The sequence below is a fragment of the Delphinapterus leucas genome, chromosome 16 (assembly GCF_059928025.1).
Source record: "Delphinapterus leucas isolate spDelLeu-1000000601 "Yukka" chromosome 16, BTC_Dleu_Yukka2, whole genome shotgun sequence".
NCBI classification, from domain to species: Eukaryota; Metazoa; Chordata; class Mammalia; order Artiodactyla; family Monodontidae; genus Delphinapterus; species Delphinapterus leucas.
In genome coordinates this window covers 39,364,062-39,380,794 of record NC_143144.1, presented here as the reverse complement: position 1 = coordinate 39,380,794, position 16,733 = coordinate 39,364,062, and the positions used below count along the sequence as shown (strand labels likewise).

The following is a 16,733-nucleotide window of genomic DNA, read 5'->3' as shown; positions in this document are numbered from 1 at the left end:
GCAATTTGTGCAGCATTTGTTCCTCATCTTACAGAAGCGTACTTGTGAAACTCAGCCCTGCTTATCAGGTTCCTAGACTGGCTCAATCATGTGAGGAAGGCAAGGAAAATGGGTTTAACTTTTTTGTCTCGGTTTGAGCCCAAGAGAATGACAGGACCATTGTATTACTGGGACTAGGGATAGTGGTACCCAAAGGACTAGAGGGGAATGGGATAAGGCATCTCCCGAGATAGAGGCAGGTCCTCTACTGTAACCTCAGAGGGGTCTACCTATGTCCTGCCTAAACTCAGGTCATTGTTCATTTGCCCCTGAATACTTATAGGAGTTAATTATAGATTTCGGTCATCTCTTTAAAGTCTAAGGTTCTTTAAAGACACACCCACCCAGCCCTCCCATATATACACTGGCACGTTTAGAAGGTAGCAAACATGTGCATTGTGGGCACACACACACCTAACTCCAGCTGTCCTGGGCAAATGGAGGTAGAGAAGTCAGCAGTGTCACAGAGGAGATAGTGTCCTACAATCTTAGGCAACTGTTACAGGCTTTCAGAGGAAAACTCTGTTGATTTGGGTCTGTTTTATAGTCTAGGGATCCCATGCTTTTGAACAATTCTTTATTCAACCTTCATGTTCAAAATCCTCCTAGGTTTGGACAGAGAGACTCCAAGGGCTTACTCTGCCCTTGGAGTTGGGCTGCAAAGAATCAGTCCAGGTAAAAACTGGAAGTTTGACCCCACAGGGTTCCCAGCTCCACACCCTGACTCATGGAGGGGAGGGGAGGTCGTCTGGCCTGCCTGAAACAGGAGGATTGCCCTCCTGGCTTTCTTCTCCCCACCACCTTCCCAGCCCCAGCTTCTCAGCCCTCCAGGGTCCAATGATGGACCTGTAGGAGGTCTGGAGTGAGTCTGGAGCAAGGCATGAGAAGAGGGGGAGCACGTACAGATAAATGCCGAGGAGGAGGAGCCAGACCATCAGCAGCACCTGCAACAAAGCCCTTCCTCCTGGAGGGCTTCGGGCCTGGGTCACAGGAGACGGTTGCTAGGTGTTCTGTTTTGAGCTTTCTATTAAAGAAAACATACCAGCCACTTCATTGTCATTTCCCTCTAAAAGTCAACTTTCTCATTATTAATTCCTTATTACTCAAGCAGTACCATCTACTGTAAATGATAAGCTGTAATGCAAGCTATTAATAACAATTAACATGTCTTATTTAACTTGGCCTCTAAGTATTTATTATCTGCCCAATTATTTTATTGAACCCATCTGGCAAAATGAAGGGAAAGTGGCAGAGGGATGAGAAATGAGAGGAGGGCTTCCTGGCGTGCAGACGGGCAGAGCAGAGGGAGGGAGGAACGAGGATGCGTTGCAGTCACCCAACCCCTGAGCCCTCTGGAGTCGAAATCTCCTGCTGGCACAAGATGACCTGAGATTCCTGAGCAGGCCCAGGAGCTTCAGCCAGGATGAGCCTCCGTCTCCCTGGAGACAGACCTTCAGGAGCCAGCAGTGGAATAGAGTTCTGCACGTTTCCTCACTCTTCTCAGCCCTTCCCCTGTGCCCCAGGAGGCCTTCCTCTTTGGGGTCAGCAGCCAGAGGTCAAACGATTGGAGGAGAATGAAGTTGGGGCACTTCCTCCCAGCTCTCTGCTTGCCAGGCTGCTGTTCGGCAGGAACCACATTCCTCTACAGAAGGACACACTTCCCATCAGGCGTCCTGCTCTGCAGACACTACTCTCACTTGGTTCTGCTAACTGCCCCTCTCGACCCTTTCTAGGCAGCCTCCTTTAACCTTTTTTGAATTGTCCTTTTATTAAATTCTCCTCACTCAGCCCTTTTGAGTGGACCATTTGCTTCTTGTCAAGACTGACTAGTACACACTACAAATAGGTGAGGAAAAAGCTTTTGCACCTTCCACAGATGCCCGGGGCTCCTTGATATTCTTAAGAATATCAAGAGTAGAGCATCTTTCCCTTCGGGTCCCAGGCCGGTGTATATAAGGTGCTCAAAATACTTCTGTTGAATGATGATGGACTGAAGCCTAAATCTTCAAGAAGAGATAAGGTTTAGGGAAAAGAAGAAATTGGACAGGTAAATGTGATACTAGATTTTTGCTTTAAAAAGCACCCCTATGAACTTAAATATTTATGTATCCATATATTCTAATGATAAATACGTTTCCTTACTTGGGTTAATGTGACTACACAGGATATGTTTAGGGGATTGTTGGGGAAATGATTGGGATTGAGAACTTGAAGGGCTTTGAATTTTGAGGTAATTTGGTGGATAAGGGAACATTCAGGAGAGTCTTGGGCAAGACTGGAACAATCAGGCACATGCTTTAGGGAAGTAAATCTGGGGGTATTCGGTGAAAAGCATCGGTGGTGGTGAAGGGACTCTGAAAGAAGAGATTAAAGCCCACTGCAACCATCCTGGTGACAGAGGTAACAGTAGGGGCAGCAGTAGGAAGGGGCACTGTGGAAAGAGTCAATTAGCCTTGACTTATGATACATGAGGAGACAGAAAGCACCGGAGAATAATGAGCCCAGGATAACTCAAATCTCTTGTGCCTAAAGACAAAGCATGGCAGTCCTGTTCACAGAAATATGGAAATCAAGAGGAGCTGCCAGACAACAGGATGAACTTCCTCCTGGACGTAGTGGAGGTACTTTCAGTATCCCGGTGGAGATGGCATTTATAAATACGGATCTCAGTTTCAGGAGAGAGGTAGAAGCTGCACATACATGGGTCTGGATGAGATGGCCAAAGAGAAAAATACAGAAAGGGGACCTGGTGACAGAAAATTGTAGAAGACCTCCATTGGCAGCAGAGGAAAGAGGGGCAAACAGTAAGAGAAGAGATGCCAGAGGAAAAGGTCCTGGAGGAGGCAGTAACTCAGATGATCAGGAGGAAATGTTACAAGGTCAAGGGCAATATCCCATATGCTAAAGAGAAGACACAAGATGAAGAATGGAAACCAGTGACTGGGCCATGTGATGAGTGGATGTAAGTCATCTGCAGAAGAGCAACTTCAGCAGAATGAGATGGGAGACCTAGGAGTTGGGGTGTAACAGACAGTGAGGAGGTGAGCACAGTGGGCATAACTACTCGTACAAGAAGGCCAACGGTGAAGGGAAGGCAGGAGGTGGAAAGTAGGTGGCAACCTGAGGATGAGAAGAGGGGAGTTTTAGGCTAACAAATAAGCAGCGAAGGCCCTGAGGAGGGAAGGAGATATAAAGCATGCTAAAAGGGCCCCTGTCAATGATTCTTCCTCTTTTTTGGTCACATGGACCACTTGAAATCTGATACAAAATCTATATCCCTCACTGGAAAGTGCATACACCCAATTGCGCACACAATTCCGGGAGGTCCAGGGTGTCCCCAGGACAAGCTTTGTTCCTCGTGTGAATCCTTGAATTTTAAGCACTCTGGGGCACATCACGTTGTGGTCTTGGAGGGGCTGGGCAGAGGTGAGGCAGAGACTTCAGGGAGAGAGATGGGGTTCCATGTGTTTGGCACACGGCACAGCAGCTAAAAAGAAAGCCAGATACTAGAATTTCACATACAAAATACACAAGTATAGACACCATAGACCAGACATACTCCATAAGGTATTTGGAAAGAAAATGGTAGCAGAATTAAATGTTTCTTTCCAGATGCAAAAAAATGTTCACTGTAAAATGGATTTTCACAGAGACAGGTTGTAAGCAACATAAATGTCCCACAGTAAGGTAATGGCTATGTAAATTGCAGTTCACTCATTTAAGTGGACTATGGTAAAGCCATTTTAAGTGATAATTATAATGATTGGTAGTAACATGAGGATATGTTTATGACATAGTGTTAAGTGAAGAAAAAAAGAATATAAAGCAGTTACCCTATGATTACAGCTATGTTGAATATTTATATATATTATATATAACTATATTTTATGTGTACATTTTTAAAATATTTTGTTTATATATATGCATACAACTTACCAGGCTAGTAGAATACTGAGTCATCTTTTTTTTCTTATTATATTCAAATGGCCCTTTTTATTTTTTTATTATTTTTTTTTATTTAAATACAAAGGGAGGTGAGATACCTGAATGATATTTTTTTAACATCTTTATTGGAGTATAATTGCTTTACAATGGTGTGTTAGTTTCTGCTTTATAACAAAGTGAATCAGTTATACATATACATATGTTCCCATATCTCTTCCCTCTTGTGTCTCCCTCCCTATCCCACCCCTCCAGGCGGTCACAAAGCACCGAGCTGATCTCCCTGTGCTATGCGGCTGCTTCCCACTAGCTATCTGCCTTACGTTTGGTAGTGTATATATGTCCATGCCTCTCTCTCGCTTTGTCACACCTTACCCTTCCCGCCCCCCCATATCCTCAAGTCCATTCTCTAGTAGGTCTAGTAGGACACAGTCTTTATTCCTGTCTTACCCCTAGGTTCTTCATGACAGTTTTTTTTTCTTAAGTTCCATATATATGTGTTAGCATACAGTATTTCTCTCTCTCCTTCTGACTTACTTCACTCTGTATGACAGACTCTAGGTCTATCCACCTCATTACAAATAGCTCAATTTCGTTTCTTTTTATGGCTGAGTAATATTCCATTGTATATATGTGCCACATCTTCTTTATCCATTCATCCGATGATGGACACTTAGGTTGTTTCCATCTCCGGGCTATTGTAAATAGAGCTGCAATGAACATTTTGGTACATGGCCCTTTTTGAATTATGGTTTTCTCAGGGTATATGCCCAGTAGTGGGATTGCTGGGTCATATGGTAGTTCTATTTATAGTTTTTTAAGGAACCTCCATACTGATCCAGTGGCTGTATCAATATACATTCCCACCAACAGTGCAAGAGGGTTCCCTTTTCTCCACACCCTCTCCAGCATTTATTGTTTCTAGATTTTTGATGATGGCCATTCTGACTGGTGTGAGATGATATCTCATTGTAGTTTTGATTTGCATTTCTCTAATGATTAATGATGTTGAGCATTCTTTCATGTGTTTGTTGGCAGTCTGTATATCTTCTTTGGAGAAATGTCTATTTAGGTCTTCTGCCCATTTTTGGATTGGGTTGTTTGTTTTTTTGTTATTGAGCTGCATGAGCTGCTTATAAATTTTGGAGATTAATCCTTTGTCAGTTGCTTCATTTGCAAATATTTTCTCCCATTCTGAGGGTTGTCTTTTGGTCTTGTTTATGATTTCCTTTGCTGTGCAAAAGCTTTGAAGTTTCATTAGGTCCCATTTGTTTATTTTTGTTTTTATTTCCATTTCTCTAGGAGGTGGGTCAAAAAGGATCTTGCTGTGATTTATGTCATAGAGTGTCCTGCCTATGTTTTCCTCTAAGAGTTTGATAGTTTCTGGCCTTACATTTAGGTCTTTAATCCATTTTGAGCTTATTTCTGTGTATGGTGTTAGGGAGTGATCTAATCTCATACTTTTACATGTACCTGTCCAGTTTTCCCAGCACCACTTATTGAAGAGGCTGTCCTTTCTCCACTGTACATTCCTGCCTCCTTTATCAAAGATAAGGTGACCATATGTGCGTGGGTTTATCTCTGGGCTTTCTATCCTGTTCCATTGATCTATCTTTCTGTTTTTGTGCCAGTACCATACTGTCTTGATTACTGTAGCTTTGTAGTATAGTCTGAAGTCAGGGAGCCTGATTCCTCCAGCTCCGTTTTTCGTTCTCAAGATTGCTTTGGCTATTCGGGGTCTTTTGTGTTTCCATACAAATTGTGAATTTTTTTGTTCTAGTTCTGTGAAAAATGCCAGTGGTAGTTTGATAGGGATTGCATTGAATCTGTAGATTGCTTTGGGTAGTAGAGTCATTTTTCACAATGTTGATTCTTCCAATCCAAGAACATGGTATATCTCTCCATCTATTTGTATCATCTTTAATTTCTTTCATCAGTGTCTTATAATTTTCTGCATACAGGTCTTTTGTCCCCTTAGGTAGGTTTATTCCTAGATATTTTATTCTTTTTGTTGCAATGATAAATGGGAGTGTTTTCTTGATTTCACTTTCAGATTTTTCATCATTAGTGTATAGGAATGCCAGAGATTTCTGTGCATTAATTTTGTATCCTGCTACTTTACCAAATTCATTGATTAGCTCTAGTAGTTTTCTGGTAGCATCTTTAGGATTCTCTATGTATAGTATCATGTCATCTGCAAACAGTGACAGCTTTACTGGCCCTTTTTATTATTTGTATTTAAAATTAAACATGGTATTGCTTTCTTTTGTCTCTGATTTTACCAGCTATAATTTAGTAATATAAGTTGAATGTGGCTTCTCCCAGATTAACCTTACAGACTAAGAAAAGACCACCTGTTAAAGTTCTCTCACGTAATCTTTTCTGACCCTAACACATTTAGGACATCCTATGCCCATGCTGTGTCTCAGTTTAAGTTTTAAATCCTGATTTTATATCCCAGATTAAACACTGATGGACTCTGGTGTAGACCTCTGAGAAATATGGGTGAGTCCTGGGTTGAAGAGGAGAATGCTTTGCCCTTCCCAGGAAATGAACCAGGCAGCTTTCAGGGTCTTTACCACCTTGCCTAGGGTCCTATTTCTTTGCCTGCTGTGGAGTTCTGAGGAAACAGGAAAGCCCTAGAATTAGACCTATTATTTAAGAAGTGGTCCAGACTAAACAGCATCTCAACCTACAAGGCATGTTGTATAGGTCCAAATTGTATACAAGTCTTTAAAATAAAAGCTGTCCTGTAGCAGGTGATACCACAAAGGTTGATGGCAGAGAGATCAGGCAGTTAACCAGAGATGGGTTCACAGCAGCTTTCCTCAGAAAACTTCCGGGAGTGTTCTCAAATGGCCTGTTTGTCACAGGCAGGGAAGGGATGTGAGGTGTGGGCTCATTTCACGTGAGAATCTAAAAATGTCCAAGGAAGGATACTCATCGTTAGCATCCAGCCTTTTCTGGAAGCAGCTCCACATACTGGGGATCTGGTGACATGGAGGGAGCAAGCATTTTGCTTTCTTACTTTACAGAGGTTTGCAAAACTGTTCCAAGGCTCTGCTTAATGAAGAGCAAGGCCTCCTGAGCAGAAGGGGAGGCAAAGGAGGCCTTTCCGGGGCTGCCTGCTGGGCAGATTGGAGCACACACCAGACCACAAGCTTGCGTCGTAGCAGAAAATGAAAACAGTGGCTCTGCAAGCCTACCCCATTCAGGAAGCCAGGAGTCGGAAGCCTCCTCCACAGACTGGCATTTTTCAGTCATTGTTTGCTTTTATTTTCAATTTAATCTCATCTTTCGTGGCCTCCCTGTTGCTTTTTAAAATAAACCTAGGGCTTCCCTGGTGGCGCAGTGGCTGAGAGTCTGCCTGCCGATGCAGGGGACACGGGTTCATGCCCCGGGCCGGGAGGATCCCACGTGTCGCAGAGCGGCTGGGCCCGTGAGCCATGGCCGCGGAGCCTGTGCTCCGCAACAGGAGAGGCCACAACAGTGAGAGGCCCGCGTACCGCAAAAAATAATAATAAAATAAACCTAACCTTTTGCTCTATTCCCTTTGCACTAATGCTAACTTAAAGAACACAGAAAATTCTTGGTAGAAGGCCACCTCCTGAAGACAGAGATTTTATCTCCAGCCTCATCTGGGAGACTTCAGAAACCATCACTTGCCAGGAAAAAAAAAAATCTTTTAGCTGCCATGTACTTGAGGCTGTCCATTTGCTGTCTAGTCAAATGAAAAAATATTTTTATAAGCAATGGGAACTAGAGAAAACAGTGAGTGATAAGGATCATTGGTTTATTTCCTTTTTCATCAGATAATTAAGTTCATACCCTTTGCCAAAGTTATATCAGCGTCTCCTGAGTCGGAATAGGCTCTGGGGTCACAGACCACAGGGGGCCATCCCCAGAGGAAGAGTGGAAACCCCAGAGGCCTGCCTGCAGAAAAAAAGCACAGTCTCCACCAGGCATGTTTGTATGTCCCTACACCACCACCAGGAACAGGCAGCTCAAGTTGTCGCACTGTGTAATTTCCTCCATCCCCAAGGAGACCTGGCCGCTCCCTTTCCCTACCTGGCATCCAACTTCACAGACAGTCACCAAATCCTATTTATTTTCTGTCCTTAATATCTTCAATCACAAACCTCTTCTCACCATCATCTCTGCCCAACCCTAGTTTGTTAAGCATAAGGGAATTATTCCAAGCCTGAGGATGAAGAGTTGATAGAAATGAAATGATGTACCAGGACAAGAGTGAAGAAAGGCACCTAGGATGCAAAATTTAAGGAGGCATCACTCTCAGGATTGAGCAAGTGTAGGGTCAGCTCAGATGAGAGTGCCTTCCTGAGTTTATGCCCTAGTCACCTCTCTTGTCTTACCCTAATCCCAGCCCTATGTTTTTCTTCTTTAATTTTAGTATAAATTATTGCCAGAATCTATTAACACTCATCCAGATGTTACATCCACTTCTCCCCATACCACACGTACTCATGCAGGTGATACACCTGGGCTCAGATGCTGCCACTTGGTGCCTCCATGCTTGGAGATCTTGCCCCTACCTGGGGAGGATAAAATGTTCAGTTATGTTTCTTGAGCTGCCATTTTTCTTTATGAAAGTTTTTCCCTCTGCTCTTTATATTATCTGATTTCATTCTCTGGTTTTAAATCAAGAAAACAGCTTATTTTTGTCATCACAGGATACCCTTGACAATCAGGTAATCAACACGTAGGACAGGGTGTCAGCTGCAGTATTAAGAAGCACAGGTAGAGGGGGATGCTCCACGATGAGAGCCATCATAAACAGAAGTGAGGGGAGCCACAGGTACTCGTTATTAATAATTAAGTATCAACACATGCCAATGATTTGCAGTGCTTGCAAAGATAATAATAAATCAGAGCAGAATCAAGGTTATTTCCATAATAACATCCTTGCATTCTCTAGAGTTCTCTAGAGTTCTAAAATGCTTTCCTCAGTAGGAAAGAGGTGGCTTTACTTCTAGCCTTCCCAGCACTATTTTTACCTTTTAAACACTATGCACACACGTGTGAGGTGCCATGATCTCTTAAGTGTCTCTCCTTAGGACAAAAAGGCAGAGAATGGTGGGTGTGTATTAGAGCTTGGTAAATCGAGGAGGCCCTGAGATGTTTGATTTCTCCAAACCACTGTCTCTCAGGTACCTCTCGAGTGTTCTCCTTGGAGGAATTTTCCAGGGTTGTCTGCATGTATCCAGACCTCTGTCTGGTTGGGCCCTCATGGGTGGATCCTGGAGTGCTTTACACCTCCTTTTTGTTCACAAAATGCATGTAGGTTCCCCACCCTAGCCCCCCCCCACTAGCTTTTCACACAGTTCTTGACTAGGGTTTTGCTAGGTTAACTTTCATTTAAATGGTGATGATCTTGAAAAATCAGAAGAAATCCTCCTTCCCGTTTGAGCCCGCCCCAGGCTTAAGCATTTGTAGTAGTTGTTGTTAAGTGTTGGATGAGTCAGCCATTGTTTAGATCATGATGATGTTGGAGGTCAGAAAAAATTTAAGAAGTTCAAGGATAATGACGACTTGGTGGCAAAACAGGTTTCTCTCCACTTGCCACTGACAGTGCCCTAGATTCATGCATCTTCTGTGGCGTGGGCAGGAATTTTCACATGAGTGGAGCCTTACACAGAAGCAGAGACTTTCTGCTTCTGGCAGAAATTTTATTACAACCACTTAAGCACATCTCTCTGCAGCCGGCCACTCATGAAAGTAACACTGGCTTTGTTATACAGACCGCATCTCTAACACAGAGTTCAGTTTGAAGGGGGCCCACCTAGGCTTCGGAGATGGAATCGTCCTGCTGGGAGAGCACAGAAGACTTTTCTTAGTGAATTATGATATTCCACCGTTGCCCTTGGTGCCTGGTGATGTCGTGGATCCGCGGTGGCTGGGCTTTCTGACCTGTATGTCAATCTCAAGTTCCGTTTTGGACACAGAGAAGAGAGGGCATCGGGGGAGAGGGAGAGTGGAGACTACAGAAATGGCCTCAGCCAAATTAATAACTAGTTTTAAAGCTAGTGAAGTTCTTCTCTAACTCTGCTTATCGGCAGGGTGTGTAATATGCTGCTTTTCCCCCCTCAGGCCGTGTCTCTCTCACAGCACATGGCAATTCTTACGAGATGCATTCGCTTTAAATTCACTTATTTGCCTCTTCTCTTCTAGGTAGCTATAGATTCCACTGCCTCCAACAGGGACCCCGGTAACAGCTGTTCCCTGCGCTATATCCACCCCTGCCAGCCCAGCGAGTACCTGAAGGCCTTGGTGGCCGTGGGGGAGATTTGCCAGAACTATGACAGGTATGAGACTCCCCATCTCTGTGGGTTCCCGTGGCCCCTGGCTGGCTCTGGGCAGAAGAATGGAAATTAAGTCATGCTGAGGCTCATGAGGGGACAGAATAAAGCCTGGCCCCAAATGTGTTATTCTCTCCGTACCTAGAGAAACTGAGTTCATGCCAAGCTCACACTGGGCACCAAAAAAATCCTTTCTCAGCTTTCTTCTCTTACTTGGCTGGCAGGACCACAGGATAGCGATTTTGGTTTCAGTATGTACCTTGCTAGGCAAAGTTTGGTCCGTGGACTGGCAACATAGCATCACCTCGGAACTTAGAACACCCAGCCCCACTTGGGCGCCTGAATCAGCATCTGTCTTGTAACAAGATTCCCAGGTGATTTGTGTGAACTTTGGAGTTTGAGAAGCACCAGTTTATTAGGTACTTTCTATCTGATCCTCACACTAACCCTTCTGTAGTGGGTGTTGTTTAAGAGAAGAGGAAAACTGCAGGGAGCTGCAGTGGTCTGTGCCCTGTCCCACAGCCAGAGCCAGCTCACTGCACAGCGTAAGCTCGTAATCATGGGGTTTCACCGACCTCACAAGCTATTGGTAACTTCCGCAGAGGGTCTGTGTCTGCCCGTGTGCACGTGAGTGTGTGCCCACGCCAGTGTGTGTGTGTGTGTGTGTAGAAGACACGACTTTGAGATCAGATCAGTATTTATTTTTACTGGGTGGTAAATATTGGCCTTTCCCACCAAGAAAATTTCCTATAATAAATGATTTACATAAATCACCTTAAACTGAATTTATTCTGCCTTTCCAGTATTTCCAGATTGAGGTGAAGTTGTTGACATGTTTGATCAAGAAGGCTCTTTGAGGTAGAACTAGTGTAAGTATATATATGGGTAAATCTCAGTCGACTGCCCGGTGTGATAGTAAAACAGGGCTAGTTAGTCATGAGCAGCAACTAACTGGCCTGTTAAACCAGGAAAATAAGAAAGTGACCCTGTCCTCCAGTTTCAGATTTCGTGGAATGGCCTGATTTCTGTTCTTCCTAGTCTCACAACTGGTAATAACTGTATTAAAAACCTGATGCCCAGGCACCATAGCAAGTGACACAACCTAGTGACCAGAAGGTACAGAGAAACCAACAGGACAGGTAACAGAGTTTCCGTCAGTGTCCTTCCCGCTGACGAGTCTCTGAATTCAGCTTGGTCATCGCCAGTAACTCAAATGCATGTGAGGCCAGTTGGGGATGAATGAGCATGTCCAGTCAAACCAGACAGCTTTAAACACTAGGCCTCTGCCAACACTTCCCCTCTTACACATCTGGAACGGAGGACAATAATGGCACTTTAAATTACCTTGCTGAAGTGATACTTACACTTAACCTTGAGATGTTGTCTGTGAAGACAACTTGAATCTCAGCTCTGATTTCTTCAGGCCTCGATTGAGGGAAGATTCTTAGAGAGGCTCATGTCATACAGAGATTTCTTACCAAGGAGGGAAAAGACAAACAGATTGCATCCCCACTGTCAGAAAGTCCTCCAAGTGTCCCCAAGAAGCCAACACAGTAATTCTCTCCCTTCTCTCTATCACACACAATTTATTGAGGGGACTCTCCTTTTCCTGGTGTATGTCCTTGGCGGCTTTGTCATAAACTGACCACATATATGTGGATTTCTTTCCCAGGCTCTATTCTATTCCTGTGGCCCATGCCTCTTTTTGTGCTATTTCTACACTGTTTGGTTACTGTAGCTTTGTGATACGGTTTCAAGTTAGTGAGTGAGTTTCCTCCAGCTGCTGTTCTCCTTTCTCAGGGTCCCCTTGGCCGTTCAGGGTCCTTTGTAGTTCCATACAAATGTCAGGATTGTTTGTTCAGCTTCTGTGAAAAATTCCATTGGAATTTTGGTAGGATGTGCATTAAATGTGTATGCTGTTTTGGGCAGAATGAACATTTTAGCACTACTAAGTCTTTCTATCCATAAGCACAGGATATCTTTCCATTTCTTTGCATCTTCAATTTCTTCATTGATGTCGTAAGGTTTTCAGTGTGCAGCTGTTTCACATCTTGGGTTAAATTCATTCCTAGGTATTTGGTTCTTTTGATGTTACTGGAAATGGGATTGTTTTCTTAATTTCTGTCTCTGATGGTTCATTATTAGTGTATAGAAACACAAGTATTTTTAGTGTATTGATTTTGTATCCTGCAGCTTTACTGAATTCATTTATTGGTTCTTACAGTGTTTTGGTGATTTAATACGGGAAACTGGAATTAGAAATCCCACTGTTTCTACCACATCCAGCTCATCCACAACACCCAAGATAGGGTGGCTACTATTATAATCTTCCCACACTGACCCTTAAAAACATGTGAAATTTTACAATGGCTAATTACATCATCACTTTGGGTGAGCAGGATCTGGGTAGGGTTGGCCTCTGTACAAAGATCATTGTCTTCTCTACATTTCTTTTTTTTTTTTTGTGGTACACGGGCCTCTCACTGCTGTGGCCTCTCCCCTTGCAGAGCACAGGCTCCGGACGCGCAGGCTCAGCGGCCATGGCTCACAGGCCCAGCTGCTTTGCGGCATGTGGGATCTTCCCAGACCGGAGCACGAACCCTTGTCCCCTGCATCAGCAGGCGGGCTGTCAACGACTGCGCCACCAGAGAAGCCCTGTCTTCTCTACATTTCTGTCCTTTTATTGACACAGTTGCTTTGAAAAGTAATTTATTTTACAGTAATTTAAAATGTATAGAAAATTTTCCATAGCAGTACAGAGTACTCTCACATTTGCCACTTCACACAAAACACTTCAGTATGTTTTACCCAAAACATGGATACACTCCCAGAGAACAAGCACTTTTAACCACCAAATGAGGAGGATTATAATTTCTTATAATAATCTGATCCATAGGTCCACTTCACCTTTCACCACCTGCCTCAACTCTGTGGAAATATCTTTTTTCATTGTGACCCAGTTTTCTTTTTTTTCTGAAACCTTGGCTGCGACTTTCCCTTATTGATGGATTTAAAGCACAGGATGAGTATGTCGCCTGTGTGGCCTTTTCTGTGTGGCTTCTTTCACTTAGGGTGTTGTCGGCGTTCCTCCACATGGTAGCATGTATCAGTACTTCATTTTTTTCCACTGCGAATAAAAACACATAACATTTACCATTTAAGCCATTTGGTGTGTACAGTTCTGTGGCACTCACTACATCTACGTCGTTATAAAAATACCCTCACCACTCATCTCCTGAACTTTTTCATTTTCCCCAAGTGAAACTGTATCCATTGAACACTGACTCCTCTCAGCTCCTGCAACCACATTCCTTCTGTCTTTGAATTTGACTCCCACAGATACCTTATGTGAGTGGAACCATAGAATTTGTTCTTCTGTGACTGACTTATTTCATTCAGTATAGTAAGTTCAAGCTTCATCCACATGATAGCATGTGTCAGAATTTCCTTAGTTTTCAAGGCTAAATAATATTCCTTTGTGTATATACCACATTCTGTTTATCCATTTATCCATCAATGGACACCTGGGTTGCTTCCACCTTTTCTTATTGTGAACGATGCTGCTATGAATATGAGTGTACAAATACCTGTTCCAGTCCCTGCTTTCAAATATTTTGAGTAAATGCCCCAAAGTGAGATTGATGGATCATATGTTAACCCAGAGTGTAACTTTTTAAGGAGCTTTTATTTTCACAGTGGCTGCACCATTTTACTCTATTCATTTATATGGCAGAATAATATGGTAGTTCATGGATGTACCACATTTTGTTTATTCACCTGTTGATGGACATTTTAATTGTTTCTACCTTTTGGCTATTATGAACAGTGCTGCTATGAATATTTGTGTACAAGTTTTTGTTTGAACACCTGTTTTCAATTCTTTGGTGTCTGTATAGGAGTGGAGTTGTTGAACCCTAATTGGGTTGGCCAAAAAGTTTGTTCGACTTTTTCCGTAAGATGGCTCTAGTAGCCCTTAGTTGTCTTTAACTTCATTCAAAACAATTTTGTGAGATTCTATGTGATGGCTGTCATACCAGCATGCATTTAGCAAAAGACTTATCAAAGTTGGTGAATTCTTGTTTAGCCATTTTAGTACTGAAGATGGAAAAAAGGTGACATTTTTGGCATATTATGCTTTATTATTTCAAGAAAGGTAAAAATGCAACCGAAATGCAAAAAAAGGTTTGTGCGGTGTATGGATTTGTGCTGTGACTGATTGAACGTGTCAGAAGTGGTTTGCGAAGTTTCATGCTGAAGATTTCTCGCTGGACGATGCTCCATGGTTGGTAGACCAGCTGAAGTTGATAGCGATCAAATGGAGAAATTAATTGAGAACAATCAACATTATACCACGTGGGAGATAGCCAAAATACTCAAAATATCCAACAAATCAAGCACTGAAAATCATTTGCACCAGCTTGATTTTATTAATTGCTTTGATGTTTGAGTTCCACATAAGTGAATTTCTGCATGCGATTCTCTACTTAAATGCAATGAAAACGTTCCATTTTGAAAACAAATGGTGACAGGTGATGAAAAGTGGATACTGTACAATAATGTGGAACAGAAGAGATCGTGGGGCAAGCGAAATGAACCACCACCAACCACGCCAAAGGCCAGTCTTCATCCAAAGAAGGTGATGTTGTGTATATGGTGGGATTGGAAGGGAGTCCTCGATTATGAGCTCCTTCCGGAAAACGAAATGATTAATTCCAACAAGTACTGCTCCCAGTTAGACCAACTGAAAGCAGCACTGGACGAAAAGCGTCTGGAATTAGTCAACAGAAAATGCATAATCTTCCATCAGGATAAGGCAAGACTTCATGTTTCTTTGGTGACCAGGCAAAAACTGTTACAGCTTGGCTGGGAAGTCCTGATTCATCTGCCATATTCACCAGACATTGCACCTTCAGATTTCCATTTATTTTGGTCTTTACAAAATTCTCTTGATGGAAAAAATTTCAATTCCGTGGAAGACTGTAAAAGGCACCAGGAACAGTTCTTTGCTCAAAAAGATAAAAAGTTTTGGGAAGACAGAATTATGAGGTTGCCTGAAAAAGGACAGAAGCTAGTGAAACAAAAGGGTGGATACGTTGTTCAATAAAGTTCTTGGTGAAAATGAAAAATGTGTCTTTTATTTTTACTTAAAAACTGAAGGCACTTTTTGGCCAACCCAGTACATTTATCTTTTTGAAGAAAGGTCAAAGTATTGTTCACGTAGGCTGCACCATTTTACATTTCCACGATGTTTAAAAGTTCCATTTGCTCTGCATTGTTGCCAATATTCATTGTTTTTAATTTTTCTTGACTATAACAATTGTGTGTTTGAAGGGGTACTGCATTACGGTACGAATTTGCATTTCCATTATGACTACTGATGTTTGACATCTTTTCATGTCCTTGTTGACCATTTGCATGTCTTGTCTGGAGAAGAGTCTGATCAAGTCCTTTGTGCATTTTAAAAATTGAGTTCTTTGTGTTTCTGTTGATGAGTTTCTTGATATGTTCTGGATAACAGACTCTTATTAGATATATCATGTGCAAATATTTTCTTCCATTCTGTGGACTGTCTAACTTTCTGGATAGCAGTTTTGATGTGATAAAATTATTAACTTTGAGGAAATCCAGTGTATCTATATTTTATTCATTGCTTAAGCTTTGATGTCAGATCGAAGAAACCACTGCTAAGTGCAAGGTCATGAGGATTTATTCCCTTGGTTTATTTTAGAGATTATAGAGTCATCCCTTGGCATCCACTTTGCTAAGGTTAAGGTCTGTGCTTAGAGTCAGTGTCAGGGTTTAGGGTGATGGTTAAAGGGTCAGGGTCAGGGATTAGAGTTGAGGTGTCAGGATCGAGGGTCTAGGATCCAAGGTTAGGATTGTTAGGTTTAGGGTAATAGGGTAAAGGGTTAGGATGTTAGGGTTAGGGTGAGGGTTAGAGTTAGGTTAAAGGATAACCTGTTCTCACTGTCCTTGTCTCTCTCCATCTCTCTGAAGCCTCCAGGATGGACAGGATTCTCCCAAGGTCACACATGAGTCAGGTAGGTGAGCTGTATCATTGTTTGTCTTCCCCCCAGTCCTGGGCTCTTGGGAGACGAATGAAATGTCTGTACTGTCTCTGTTTCAAATCGACCTTAACTTCAGTCAAGGGCTGTGGAGGCCGTCAGAAGTCATGTAGGGTTTCTCTCTTCCCTCCCTCCTGCCTGAAAGGGGTAGTGCCAGCCCCACTCTGCCTGGGCAGTCCCAGGTTCCAGCACAGCTCTGACACGAGGGCACTCTGAAGACGTGCAGATTTGCACAGGACTGGGTACAGTGACAGGCTGACCCTCAGATGCTGCCTTCTTGAGGGCAGCTGGGGCCCTTCTGCGACTTCATGAATCCTCTGTCCCATCTGAGCGGGCATCAGTAGAAAATCAAGTCTCAGGCAGGATAACC

General features: G+C 43.0%; 1 long non-coding RNA gene across 2 annotated transcripts in view; it reads left to right on the top strand.

The window, feature by feature from the left end:
* Window positions 1-16,733, top strand: part of LOC111168767 (uncharacterized) — a 72,933-nt gene that overhangs the window by 24,338 nt on the left and 31,862 nt on the right. For both annotated transcript variants that reach the window (XR_016388097.1, XR_004021789.2), the window contains exons 2-3: window positions 10,171-10,304; window positions 16,296-16,339. This is a non-coding gene — a long non-coding RNA (uncharacterized LOC111168767). The remainder of the gene's footprint in view (window positions 1-10,170; window positions 10,305-16,295; window positions 16,340-16,733) is intronic.